Genomic DNA, 15,175 nt, shown 5'->3' with positions numbered 1-15,175 from the left:
GCTTCTCTCTCCATGCTCGCTCTCATCTCCTGGATCCTCTCTCCATCACCTCGCCCCTCCTGTGCTTGTTCCCCTCCTCTGACTCCCTTTGTACCAGCTGTCTGTTTGACCTCCCTTTAGGATGTAGGCAAAGTGGAGGAGAGAAACAGGGCGTTAGATGGAGAGAGAGGCTGGGTCAAGAGATAGTTTCCTACCACTACACCAGTGTTTCTTAACTCCAGTTCACGCACATCCCAAAAAAATTTTCAGGATTTCTTTAATCATACAAAGGTGACTTGGTCTACTTGATATTCATCTAAGCTGTGATACTGGTCTGAAGCACTAAGACTTAACTTACTACGTTGCCGAGCCTGTCTTGGAGGACATGTGCTTCAGTGACCCGGTTCATGCATGTGCAGTAGAACTGAAAACTATCAGTTCCACTAGGTGAAACATTTTTAAAAAAATATAATTATAATATTTTAAAAAATAAATAATGTTAAAACTTTTGCATATTGAAATAATGCTTTATTGAAATAGTAAAGCATTTTGTAATACACTAGCTTCTGCTATTGCCTTATTTGCAGGGGCAGAAATTTTTCCAGTAGCGCTCCTAAAACTAATTTGAAACAGCTTCAGAACTCCACTTTAAGCCCAACACTGGCTGCTCACAGAAGTTTTATAGCTCTATTTATCTCCTATCTAACTATACTATTGGCCAAAACACACCGTTATCCCTCCTCTATCAGAATATGGCACATTTTATTCATCTTTCCTTTATCCAGAGCCCTTTACATACCCCGAAGACTACAATACAATAAAAGTTAACCAGTTGTGAGCAAAAAAAATAATTTTATATCTGTCATAGGAGCCATGGGCAGTCTCCCCAAATGAACAGGTTTGCAAAGAGAAGACCAAGGTTTTGGACAGCATGCTGGAATAATGGTTATCAGCTAATGTTCATTCATGTTACAAAGATACAATACCTGTTACTTTAAAAAGACAAAACAAACAGGTCTATGTGGGATTGCAAGTTTAAATTAGTAGAACAATTATTTTGTATGTTACATATAATTAGGAATAGATAAACAGTCACTGCAGTTGGGATTTTCTAGTGATACGCCCAGTAGGATCTTCCTGAATTATATAGAACAAACTTCAATGCACAAAAAAATAATTATAAAGGATATAGCGTCTTGAAACAAGAACTGAAAAATTGTTTTCAGTTTAATATTCTGTTTGTACAGTAAACTTTGTAACCCAGGGCGCTGTTTACAATGGGCCACATATGTCTGGTGCATTGCAAAAGCTGCTTTATCACATTTTGATGTATCTATGTTGAGATTGGGGCTGTGCATCTGGTTGGTCATTCAAAGATGGTGGCTTTTTCACCACAAGCTTTAGGGGTTACCAGGTAAGTGCATTTTCTACAAGAATCACTGAAACAAAATGTCAACTTCAAATCTAATAGAGAAAAAGAGGCGTTTTTATTTGTGCAAACATGGAGGAGTTGTGTTTGTTTGTGTGAGGTTACATATCATCATCATCATCAACATTAATTTATATAGTGCCAGCAAATTTCATAGCTCTTTACAATTGGGAACAAACAGTAATAAAACAATACTGGGTAATACATACAGACAGAGAGGTAAGAGGGCCCTGCTCGCAAGCTTACAATCTATGGGACAATGGGAGTTTGATACACAAGGGCATGTGCTGCATCATATTGCACACTGGACCAGCTAGAATGCAAAGGTAAAAGTATTGAGTGGGCTGTGTGATCAGTCACACAGCAATGTTGGTCAGAGGGTTGTTGTCTTGTGTTAGCTGTGTAGAGGGTGGTAATAGGGTAACCTAGGAAGATTAAGATGTTGGTTGAGGAATATCATAAGCTTGTCTGAAGAGGTGGGTTTTCAGAGAACACTTAAAGGTTTGGAGACTAGAGGAAAGTCTTACTGTGCGTGGGAGGGAATTCCACAAAGTGGGTGCAGCCCTAAAATAGTCCTATAACCGTGAATGGGAGGATGTGATGAGAGTGAAAGAGAGACGCAGATCTTGTGCAGAACGGAGGTGTCGAGTTGGGAGATATTTTGAGACAAGTGAGGAGATGTATGTTGGTGCAATTTTGTTGACGGCCTTGTATATTAGTAGAAGAATTTTATATTGCATTCGTTGAAAGCCAGGCAACCAATGTAGAAACTGACAGAGTGTCTCTACAGAGGAAGGACGGTTTACAAGGAAAATCAATCGAGCCGCTGCGTGCAAAATACATTGTAGGGGTTCAAGCCTGGTTTTGGGAAGACCAGTAAGGAGGGAATTGCAATAGTTGATGTGGGAGATGATGAGTGCATGAATTAAGGTTTTTGCAGTGTCTTGTGTGAGATATGTGCGTATTCTGGAAAGGTTAGGATAGTTGTGAGTCAAGTATTACACCTAGGCACTTAGATTGCAGGGTGGGATTTATGGTCATGTTATCAACAGAAATAGAAATGTCAGGCATGAAGCTTCTTTCTTTTTAAGAGCACAAACAGACCATTTATTAAGCTGTGATGAGCGATGACAGCTGTTTTCTCCAGATAATGGCCATCGCAGCTCTTCTTTTCATTTACCAAGAGGTTAAAGCAGGAGAAATCAGAGATATTAACGTTGGTCACTGCAGACACCATAGAGTTCTATGGGAACTGTGATGTGACCCAATTTAGACTTTTCACCGCCATCCTTAAAATACGCCAGATGGTGTTAGACTACTTTTTCAATGGAGGCCATAGGACTCCTTCACAGCCGGAGAAGACACCGCGGATCCATCGCTGGGTTCCATCTCTAAGCGCATGCGTGACCTTAGCCACACAAGCGCAATAATGATACAGGGTTCAGATCTTCCATTTGCCGCCCACTAGCCACCAATGGTAAATAGACCACTATATTCCTATGCCAGGGTATAGGAGTGTAAAATACAATTCTTCAATAAAACACCAGATATGACTCTAGGTACATACAAGTGGATGGCACGCACTGTTCAATGTTTGTTCCTACCGCATTACCTTCATCATTTCTGGCTTTTTGTTGCAAGTAGAACTCTTTGTTTTCAGCGGCCAAACAACATCCATGGTAAAGCGTGAAGGGTTGCGCATTATGACGTGCTTCTATAAGTATGCTGCCGTATTCCCTTCCTAGGTGATGAACTATAGCTTGTCTGTTACGTGATACAAGTACACACTATACCAGTGGATCCCAAGCTTTCTCAGTTCAGGGCACCCTTAGGCTCTCCAAAGTTTTCTCAAGGCACCCCTAAGCAAAAATAATTGGCAAGTAGTCCCCGTCTTGCTTATCACCTGACCTGGCCGTGGCACCCCTTTGAGTTCGCCCCGGCACCCCAGGGAGCCGCGGCACACAGTTTGGGAACCACTGCACTATACAATATTTCTCCCAATGCAATATCCTTAACTATTTTACCAATGACTCTTCATCTGTCATAACCATCGGCTTAAAAGATCGTGACTCTGCACACTCCATAGAGATCTCACACACTGCTGGATCAGCACAACATGGTTGAACGAGATTTTTAGTCCAGTTTATAATATTAAATGAAAAGATATGATGGGCTTTGGAACAATAATTGTTCATTGTTGCAGGGTACACACTATTGTGATATTGGGCCGAACGGTCGTTTATTGTGGCTAAAAACCCTGTAATGTGTACCCAGCCTTACACCAGACTTCACTGATGCCTCTCATTAACGGTCTCCAAACACAAAACCGCTGTTGGCTAGATGTTCTTTTGGTGATGGCCTATCATCATCATCATCATCATTTATTTATATAGCGCCACTAATTCCGCAGTGCTGTACAGATAACTCATTCACATCAGTCCCTGCCCCATTGGGGCTTACAGCCTAAATTCCCTAATATAGACACACACTCACACACACATGGACATATACATACAGACAGAGAGGTCAATTTTTTTTTTTATAGCAGCCAATTAACCTACCAGTATGTTTTTGGAGTGTGGGAGGAAACCGGAGCACCCGGAGAAAAGCCACGCAAACACAGATAAGACCATGTTCAGGAATTGAACTCATGACCCCAGTGCTGCGAAGCACAAGTGCTAACCACTAGGCCACTGTGCTATCCTTAATACGTTTCTGTCACAAAAACCCCAGCAGTGTTTTTGCTCTTGATACACGTTTTGCTGCAGTGTCTGGCACCCACTACCAAGTTACATTTATCTTTGGCCTTGCCTGTTATTCCACGTTGTTCGTTTGATGCCATCACTGATTGAACAGTCAATTACATGGGATGGGCAGTTATAAATAATAAAACTGCCCATAGTATTCTGCACTCACGTCTAAGACTGGTACTGTAGACCAGGGTTTCCCAAACCCAGTCCTCAGGGCTCCCAACAGTGCAGGTTTTCCGGATCACATGTGACATAATTAGGACCACCTGTGGATCTGTTACAATGTGTCAGTCAGTAATGAATACACCTGTGCTCCAGCAAGGAGATATGGAAAACCTGCACTGTTGGGGAGCCCTGAGGACTGGGTTTAGGAAACCCTGCTGTAGATGATAGCTGAACCAGACACAGTGTTTAAAAAACAAATAATAAATAGCATTATGTTAAAATCTGATTGTCCTTATATCTAATGTTGTGACTTCAGGCAGCCGTGTCCAATCTTTTCATCATTCTGGCTAGAGTAAATTGCAGATCTTTAGATATCTTGCAGATGTAGGGATCGTTGTTCCAGATTAAATCGTAAGAAAGTAATTAAGTTTGTCAGATATTATCTTGGTTTCCAAAATGACTTGCCAGGGATCACATGAAAAAGGTTTTTCTTAAATCATAATCCTATAATTTATAAAGCCCAAATCCTATAATTTACAAAGCCCGAAATCCTATAATTTACAAAGCCGACACTGATTAATGACAGGACGTGGGTAGGATGTATGCAGAGTTCTACAGTCTCCTTCTATTTTTCGAAGCATTTAGAAATAAATACCACCAGAAACATTTGGTTTGAAAGGTCAGCAGTTTTTTTCCAGTCTGCTGTGATTATGACGAAGTTGGATGTATTTTCTTTCATATACAGGTGTGTTAGATATTACAGTCTCATATCACTACTAGAAATTAAGAAATGTCTCAAAACCGTTTCGCAGAATTCCACAGGTTTCACTGGTGGCAAAACAAAAGTAAAAAGATTGTATTGTCGTAACTTAGCACCACTATGGAAAGGCCTCTTCTGCTGCAAAACTTAATTGGCCTGATTCAAAGTCCATTTAAGTGCTATGTGGTGCATGGAATAGCTCTGTGCATGGTCAGAAACTAACATTACTCCAATGAACACAATTGCAGGCAATCAATGCCTGCAAATGACACTTGCAACTGCCTACAGCTTGAAGTGTGTAACGGGAAAGGGAAGGGGTAGATAAAGGTACAGTGAGAGTGTGCCGAGGATGTCCCAATGTAGCTGTCCCTGCCTGTCACTGCCGAACGGACCTGCACATAGCCTGCAGCCGCCGGCAGCAAGCCCCTGCTAGGGGGGGGGCGATCGGCCCGATCGCCCCCCCCCCCCTGGATCCGCCACTGGATGCGACCAATTCACGTCCTGGGTTTCTCGGAAGAACTCTTGCACCTGCTACAGGGCAGGTGTAGGTAGTGACTGATAGTGATCATCACAGTGTCCCCCATCCAGCACACTGTCCCCCTACATCTCAATGTCCCCCTGCAGCACAATATCACCCATCCAGCACACCGCCACCCCTTGCATCACGCTGCTGCCCCTCTCATTTGCATCACAATGTCCCTCATCCAGCACACTGCCCCCCTGCATCTCAATGTGCCCCCCCTGCATCTCAATGTCCCCACTCTGCATCACACTCTGCATCACATTGCCCCCCTTGCATCACACCTCCCCCCACTGGATCACACTGCTGTCCCCCCTGCATCACACTTCTGTCCCCCCTACAAAACACTACTGCCCCCTCCATCATTGTTCCCCTTCCTGCTTTACAATGCCCCCCCCCCCCCTCTGCTTCACACTGCCCCCCTTCCTGCTTCACAAAGTTCTCCCTCCTGCTTCACACTTCTCCCCCTCCTGCTTCACACTTCTCCCCAGGGCCGCCAAGACGGGGGGGAGCGAGTACTATTTACCTGGGCCCGGGCATGGGGGGCATTGTTGGTGGGGGGAGCGGGATAGTTCTTTTTTTTTAAAAAAAAAAAGGCATACTCACGTGATCGCGGCTCCGGCGTCCCTCCTCTCTGCTCCGTTCACACTGAATGTCGGGTGTAACGTCATCATCAAGTCACGTCCAACAAGAGAGGACCCAACAAGAAGAAAGAAAAGAAGAGAAGACAGAAGAGAAGAAAGATGCTAACAAAAGGTAAGTAAAGGAATGGATAGGCAAGGGGAGGAAAGCAGAAAGGGACAGTGTGATAAAGAAGGGGGGGGGCATAGAGTGATAAGGAAGGGTGGGAGAGGCACAGAGAGATAAAGAAGGGGGGAGAGAGGCACAGAGTGACAAAGAAAGGGGGAAGAGGAGAGACACAGAGTGATAAAGAAGGGGAGAGAGAGAGAGAGGCACAGAGTGATAAAGAAGGGAGGAGAGAGAGAGGCACAGAGTGAAAAGAAGGGGAGAGAGAGAGGCACAGTGTGATAAAGAAGGGGTAAGAGAGAGAGAGGCACAGTGTGATGAAGAAGGAGGGAGAGAGAAGCACAGTTTGATGAAGAAGGGGGGGCACAGTGTGATGAAGAAGGGGGAATAAGCAGCATGGAGGGTGCAGTATGATCATAAGGGGGCACAGCATAGTTGTGATGAAAGGGCACAGTAATGTGTATGTGATGGCACAGGGGGCTTGTGGCAATGTAGTGCGTGTGTGGCAGGTGGTGTCTAATTAATGGGTGCTATTTTTTTTGTGGGGTGATGGTGAGGCAATTTAATAGTGGAGACTATTAACTTAAGATGGGGTGGTTTGGGGGCTATTGAATGTGGGGGTGAGTTTGGGGAGAATGAGGTCTCTTTATTAAATGTGAGTATGAATTATTTAATGGCAGTGATGGTTGCGGGAAATAGGTATATATCTGAAATGTAAATATTATTGATTTATTGCTGGGGCTGTTTGCAGGGAGGGAAATAGGTTTATTTTTTAAATGGGAATACTATTATTTTAATGGGGCTCGAGGAAAGCATAATTATTACTCGTGGGTGCTATTGATTTAACGCCGGGGCTGGTTGTAATTTTCTAAATGTACCCAGTTTTTTTTCCAAATAGGGCCCCCAACATTCCAGGATGCAGACAAGCCACAAGTAAAGAAAGCAGCAGCCACAGGTGAGAAGAACAGGTAGAACAGTCTGTGAAATGTTGTGATTCTACTGGGACAGTCCTGATTTTGATGCTAGATGTCCTGAAAGTCAGGAGTGCTGGGACATATGTCACGCTCCGGCAAGCGGGAACTGCACCCTTGTGTCAATGGTGTACACAACAATGCAGGGTTTTTTTTTGTGTAGGAGGGTGGCTTAGCACTTTTCACCTGCTAGCTACACCCCAATGATGCATAGCTACGCCCATAATAGTATGACTACACCCATACCAACTCTTGTGCCGCAAATTTTTTTACATGCTCAACTATAAGGGGGCCCACGTGAAGTTGTTGTACCGGGGGCCCTGAATTCCTCTTGGCAGGCCTGCTTCTCCCCCTCCTACTTCACACAGCTCCCCCTCCTGCTTCACACATCTCCCCCTCCTGCTTCACACAACTCCCCCTCCTGCTTCACACAGCTCCCCCTCCTGATTCACACTTCTCCCCCTCCTGCTTCACACTTCTCCCCCTCCTGCTTCACACAGCTCCCCCTCCTGCTTCACACTTCTCCCCCTCCTGCTTCACACAGCTCCCCCTCCTGCTTCACACTTCTTCCCCTCCTGGATCAGCACACTACACACCACACACAGCATACAACAGTGATGGGCTAGGGGGCAGGGGGACATCTTTCCCCCCCGGCTGGTCCCATAGTGGTCTACCTTGGGCTGGGTCACTGGACAACCTGCATCTTTTCCCCCTTTAGAATAAGCTGCTGAGTCGAATCTTGCCCACCGGGTTAAATGTGCCAGCCCTCCCCTGCTTCAGGGGCCACATGGTACGGCCCTCTGACCTCCAGAAGAGCCGCACATCACCCTTAATCACAGTTATAAGTTAAAACAATACATTTAATCTAAGAAAGAAACACCTGTCTGTAATAACATATCAGCAAGCATATTAAACAAGTGTTACAAGCTATAATAAATCTAATAATTATAGAGGGAGGAGTTGGGGGCCACAGGTAAAGACTCGGAGGGCTTCATGTGGCCCTAGAGCCACGTTGCCCATCACTGACATACAGAGTAGGAAGAGGCACCAAAAGATAACCTATTAAAGAATCAGTGCTTTGGTTTGTACAAAGGAACTTAAATAAAGATTACCTTGTACAAACCTAAACTGTTCTATATAATTAAGTATTGATACCCGTCAATATATTGAGGAAGACGATGGGCGAGATGTAGAGTGACTAGCCGATCCCTCCTCTTTATCAACTCCTTTTGTCTTTTGCATGCAAGTTTGCTAATACAAAACAAAGGCTTTAACACAATTAAAACTGTCGTTTGAACAAGAGTTTATAGACTCTGCTTTTTTTTCTTCTCTTTTCTTTGTTACTTTCCGTGAAAAATTAAACTTTTATCTCAGATATACTGAGAAATAATCATAAATCTATTTTCGGTGGCATCTTTCCCTAAAAGAGAAAAAAAAAATGAAGAAAACAAATAGCCGTGATAAATAGAAGCTCCGTCTTCAAAAGGCATCAAGAAAGTATCCGTCCTCAGCCTTTGCTCTGTGTTTTAATTGCAATCCTATCTGAGAATCTGCAAATAATGACTCATCCATTGCTCATTAATCAGATGATGTTATCAAGCAAGATGTGTTTGAGACTGGGAGAAGAGATTAATGGTTTATATTTCCTATACTGCAAACTCACAATAAAGCCGCAGTCCACTCCATTGCTGCTTTTACATTTTCGGAACATCTTCGAGAAGAGCACAGCTGGCGTCTGGCCTCTTCACTAGTTCCGCACACATGCAAAACTGCACTTCATAGGAAGAGTACAACTCCTATGTATTATATAAAACTGGAAGGTAACCCATTAGCTTCTTCTCTAGAACGTCTCAGCCACATAGAATGTTCAGAATGAAGCAGTTCATTTTCAACAATTACTGCTCTCAAGGTGAGCTCAAGGTCATGGTCCACAATTGTGAACAAGAGACCAGATGCTTTGCCCTGACCTTGGTCATATAAAACACAATGATTTAACAGCACCTTGGAGGGCTCTTTCTATGTAGTGCAGGGCAGTGTTTACCATTAGACTAAGTAGGGTCATGCCACAGTGCAGCAATGGTTTTATATTCATTTTTATTTACGTCTTCCCCTTCTTTTATTTTTGTTTTCTGGTCTCCACCAAGCAATAAAATGTGCTTATGTAGAAACTGAAGAAAAGATTGCACAGTCGGTCAAAAAGGGTGTAGAAGGAGAAAAGGAAATTGAACACTCCCTAAATCACTACTATTGCTCTGTATTTGATGTTCTCTCCTCGACCCTGGTGTAGTCCATGTAAAACCAACGCGTTTCAACTCCGAGGAGAGACCAACGGGAGGACATTAAGAAACAGTCGGGAAAAGACGTTTGACTGCTTAGATACACCCGTTTTCTGGTACGAGTCCATTTTTATATGTTTTTAGAAAAGTGTACTAAAAGGGTAATGCGCCATACTGCTTCCTTTTTCTGTTTATTTCGAGTGTGGCTCTCTGAACAAAAGGAGAAGAAAGTCAGCGGATAATGAATATACATCAGAGTCTTATGGGCGCTTTTTATATTGGAAACAAAGTAAGCATACATCCAAAAGGGTGCTGAGGAAATAAGAAGGTTTTGGTGTTGCACATTTATGAAAATTATTTCGAGCACGGGACTATATAACACATGCAATCATAGATTGTTTAGATTGTGCTTTTACTAGATATATCACACCATTATGAGATTTATGTTACAGGCAAAACGCTAATTGATGTTGTTGATAAGATCGTTTAGGACAACTTCCAAGGTACCTAACAATCAACATTCAGTGATATGCTGGGTAAGAGTTTTTAGGTCAACATAAGAGTGCAAAGAAGTAAGCGCTACATGTATACAACTTATTTATTGTCATTATGTGTTGGAGAATGACTGCATGGACCAATTGCTTTCTATGGGTGCACGCAGTAACACACCCCTGTATAGCACGCACAGCACCTGCTTTTGCTAAAGCTGTGCACTCAGCTTACAGGTGGGGGGAGTGGTCAGTGCGGCCACACCCCCTAGCCTGTAGGGGCAGCTGCGGCTTTTGTAGACAATGTGACTCTCGGACCAAAAAGGCGGTGCACCCCTGGTCTAGAGGTTGTATATATCTAAGGGGTAGTGGGTGATAAAAATGGGGGAAAAAATGATGTTACTACTAGAGATGGGCGGGCTTGGTTCCCCGAGATCCGAATTCAACCGAATTTAGGGTATTCGAGTACCGAGCCAAGTACGCTCGGTACTCTCCCGCCCATTCGGTTTCGAAATCGAGGCAAAACGTCATCGTGACGTATTCATTTTTCTGAGCTCGGATCTCGCGAGATTTTAAAAGCATAAATACCACCACAGCCTCCACAGCAATCCATCGCCATTTGACAGGGAGAGAGCAGGGTTAGGTCACCCTGGCTATATCAGCGCAGGGACAGTGATTGATTGTATTAAACAGCATTTAAAGCTTAATACCAGATTGTTACAGCAGTAAGAGGAGAAGAGAGGAGGGTTTTTTGTTCAGTTTCTGGCACTCCAAGTGCTATTGGGGTGTCCCCCATTATTTTGCAGAAATTTATCTAGCTGTAAAAAAAGAACTATATTGCAGCACTTTAATAATAAATATATTTATATATTTAGCACTTCCATTTGCTTTAGAGGTGTCCCCCATTCTTTTGCTGAAATTTATCTGGCTGTATAAAAAAGTACTATATTGCAGCAGTGTCAAAAACAATTTGTAGCATTACAAGTGCTTTGGGCTCAGAATGGATTCAAAGCAGTCCACATATGAGCAAAATGAGCAACCAGGTTCCGTCACCAGTCCTGATGGTAGTGTTCCCACTATGTCATCTGGGAAAGGCAATGTCAAACTACACCGTCTTTTGAAATCATCCAAAAAAACAAACACTAAAATTTATTTACGGTGTTGAAGCGAAAACAAAGTCTAACTGAGGAAAAGTTAACTGCCGTTAATTTTTTTTTTGCCAACATGCCATTCTACACACGCAGTGGCAAAGAGAGAATGAGGCCTTCGCCTTTCTCTATTAGTGGCAGATCCAAAAATGTTACCGAGCCTACAAGTGGTGCACAACTACTGTTACGCGTCAAAGCCGAGCTGCAAGATAACAGTAAGGCATTAGAGGATAATGTTTGCTCTGAATCTGAAATGACACCAATCCCTGTGGAGAGTCCATCCAACAGTGGGATGTCTAATCATGAGCATTCTGTTCGTGTACCCATAAAGAAGGGCCCTTTCAGCAGTTCTGCTGATGTGTGCCTGAACAGCCCCAATGTAGCCGATGATACACAAATTGAGGATGCCACTTTGGAATTAGAGGAGGATGAGGGGGAGATTTGCGTAGGCAACGAGGCCGCTAATGAGGATGTTGATGAGGATGAGGTTGTTTGTGTAAGTCCTGCACCAGTGGCAGCAGTTCTGGCACGTGACAAGAAAAAGGCCGTTGTCATGCCTGGGCATAAAACAAAAAAATCCACTTCTTATGTGTGGAATTATTTCTACCAAAATCCAGACAACAATTGTATAGCCATTTGTAGTGCATGTCAAGCCACAGTCAGTCGAGGGAGGGACCTTAACCATCTTGGAACCTCGTCTCCGTTATGCCATTTGACGAGAGTTCATGGCAAAGTGTTGGGAAAAGCTGAAACTTCTTCCAAAAAAAACCGCAGCACTCCATCATCAGCTAGGACCCTCCGGTCACCGACATCCCGACGGCTACAAAATACACCCACCACACAATCCTTATCAATATCCTCAGTAGCGCTCGGAGTTAGCCCTGCATCCCACTTATTAAGGCTGGATGACTCCTGCACTCTAATTGACTCCTCTGAAGAAAGCGTTAGTCCCACTGTTGCTGCTGTTGCTGCTGCTGGGGGTGAATCGTCAGCCCAAAGGCAGGTCAAGAAAATGAGCAGTCCTACATTTCAGCAATTAACTGTAAAACAATCATTTGCGGGGGGAAGCAAATATGACAGCAGTCACCCAGTCGCCAAGCGAATCAAAGACGCCATGGCTGCAATGTTAGTGTTAGATCTGCGTCCAATCTCCACAATAAACGCAGCTGGTTTTTCACAGTTAATTGAGGTTTTGTGTCCGCGTTACAGAATTCCATCGCGACACCATTTTTTCCGTAAAGCTATTCCACAACTATACCAAAAAGTGTGTACAAATGTAGAGATTGAGCTGAAAAATGCCATTCTGCCCATTGTCCACTTAACCACAGATATGTGGACAAGTGGAAGTGGCCAAACCAAATACTATAGGACTGTGACAGCCCACTAGGTTGGTCATTCACTTTCACCAGCAGGAACAGCAGCAGCATGTACACCACTACGTAACATTTGTCACAGGCAGGCCACTCTTTGTATCACCGGCTTCACTAACAGGCATACAGCTGACAATTTGTTACGCAAACTAAGAGATGTGATTGATACATGGCTTATACCACTTGGACTCTCCCCAGGATATGTCATTTCTGATAACACCAATATAGTGCGATCATTACAGCTGGGTGATTTCCAGCACATTCCCTGTTTTGCTCACACCATCAACTTGGTGGTGCAAAGCTTCCTACGAAATAACCGTGAGGTGCAGGAGATGCTTTCGGTGGCCCGTAAAATTTCAGGCCATTTCAGGCATTCAGCCACAGCATGTAGGAGATTACAGCAGCTCCAAGAGCAGTTTAACTTGCCCTGCCACCAACTTAAGCAAGAGGTGGTAACTAGGTGGAATTCCACCCTGTACATGCTTCAGAGGATGGAGGAACAGCGCAAAGCCATCCAAGCATATTGCACAAGCCATGACTTTGGGAAAGGAGGGGGGATGTATTTCAGTCTTGCACAGTGGGGAATCCTTTCAGTGCTGTGCAAGGTGCTGAAACCATTTGAAGTTGTGACGTGTGAGGTGAGTGCAGACTCTGCTAGTTTGAGCCAAGTCATTCCTTTAATTAGACGATTGGAAAAGCAGCTTGAGAAACTGAAGGAGGAGCTGAAAGCAAGCAATTCAGCAAAGTATGTTGGCCTTGTCGATCAAGTACTTCATTCGCTTCACAATGATCCTCGAGTTATTAAGATCTTGAACTCGGATCGGTAGGTTTTGGCCACTGTGCTTGATCCAAGGTTTAAGACCTACATTGAGTCTTTACTTGTAAATGAGCGAGATGTGAACTGTTGCAAGGAGCTATTGCTCAGCAAGTTGGCCGCTGAACTGGGACTCGGCTTGACTACGCGTCCTCCTTCACTTTCTCAAGCTGCTGCTGCTCGTAAAAAATTTAATTTCCAAAACAGAAGCAGGGAAGACGCAGGGGGCAGACCAGAACAATTTAACATCTGGGCTGGTTTGAAGGATTTTTCTAAAAAATGTGTCACCTTGCCCATAACTCCATCCAATACGAGTATAAACATGTAAAGGATGGTGGAGGATTATTTTCAAGAGGTAATTGATATGGAAATGTCAGACAGTCCCTTTCCTTACTGAGAGGAAAAGCAGGCCATTTGGAAACCCATGTACAAATTTGCTTTGCAATACCTAAGCTTCCCACCCTCCAGTGTGTACTCTGAACGAGTATTCAGTACTGCCGGGAACTTAGTCAGTGATCGCCGTAGAAGGTTACTTCCAAAAAATGTGGAGAAAATGATGTTTATAAAAATGAACTACATCTTCCACGAGGAAGGCCTTCACCATCAAAGACATCCAAGCACTGACTGTTCTCTAATGGCGGATTAAAGCAGCAATGAATTGATAGTCTGTGATGATGTCGTACACACTGATGGGGGTGAGGATGAAGATCCAGATGATGATGATAACATCTTTTTAAAACTTTGTATTTAAGTCTAGGGTTCAATCTACCCCCAAAGAGGAAAGGGACTTGGGGCATTTCCATATCACGTACCATCTTGAAAGGCTGCTGTTTTGGCAATTTCTCATTATGGGTAGGGTGTCATACACAGACTGACCCCAAACTGCCTTTGTCCATTTCAAATAATATTGTACAGTCTAACGGCTGATTTTTTTGTGTTTTCTACAACTGGAGGGGGGCCTAGAGAGCCAGAAACCAAACTGCCTTTGTCCATTTCTTTACATATTTAATTATAAGTGTAGGGTGTAATATACACCCAAAGACGATGGCTGCATTGCCAATATGCATAGATGGAGAGGAAGACAATCTGGTTTGTGTGTAGAATTAATGAAGACCTACCTACCAGGAATTAAACTGTTTTTTTGATAATTTATTAGCTTTACAATTACATTACTTATCCAAGAAACAGGTGGAGCACTAAATTTGGTTATTTTAGGCCCAAAAACATTGATTTTCCAACAAAATAGCAAAACAAAACCAAACAAAACCAAAACCAAAACACGCAATGGCGGTTTTGCAAAACCAAAACCAAAGCACAACAGTAATCCAGATCCAAAACCGAATACAAAGCCAAAACACGGGGGTCAGTGACCATCTCTAGTTACTACTAGATTCAAATCGTTACTACAGTAATGGCTGCACATTATTACCGTTACTGCGGTAATTTCTCCACTGATTTTTGCTCTAGGAGCAACAAGCAAAAATCCACGGAGAAATTACCATAGTAGCGGTAATAATGCGCGAACCACGTGGAACAACGCGTGGAATTGAATCTGCCCTTACGAGTATTAAAAGCTTTCACTGCCATTAACCAAACTTTTTAACCAACCACTGCTAACAGGTGTAATTACAGGTGATTAGAGAATGGCAAAAGTAAATTCACTATACAAAAATTGGAAAAACAGACGTGTTTAACTCTGAATTTAATACACCAATATAAAATAATGCAAACACAAAAATGCACAAAAGCAGAATACAG

At 43.3% G+C, this 15,175-nt stretch overlaps 1 protein-coding gene across 4 annotated transcripts in view; it reads left to right on the top strand.

Annotated features, from left to right (window-relative positions):
• The window catches only part of LOC142099006 (cytosolic carboxypeptidase 6-like), a 1,251,957-nt gene that overhangs the window by 964,982 nt on the left and 271,800 nt on the right, over positions 1–15,175 (top strand). The gene's annotated exons all lie outside the window — the stretch shown is intronic.

This window comes from Mixophyes fleayi, chromosome 8 (assembly GCF_038048845.1).
Source record: "Mixophyes fleayi isolate aMixFle1 chromosome 8, aMixFle1.hap1, whole genome shotgun sequence".
NCBI lineage: Eukaryota > Metazoa > Chordata > Amphibia > Anura > Limnodynastidae > Mixophyes > Mixophyes fleayi.
The sequence above is the reverse complement of the archived record's forward strand: the minus strand, read 5'-3'. Positions and strand labels throughout refer to the sequence as shown.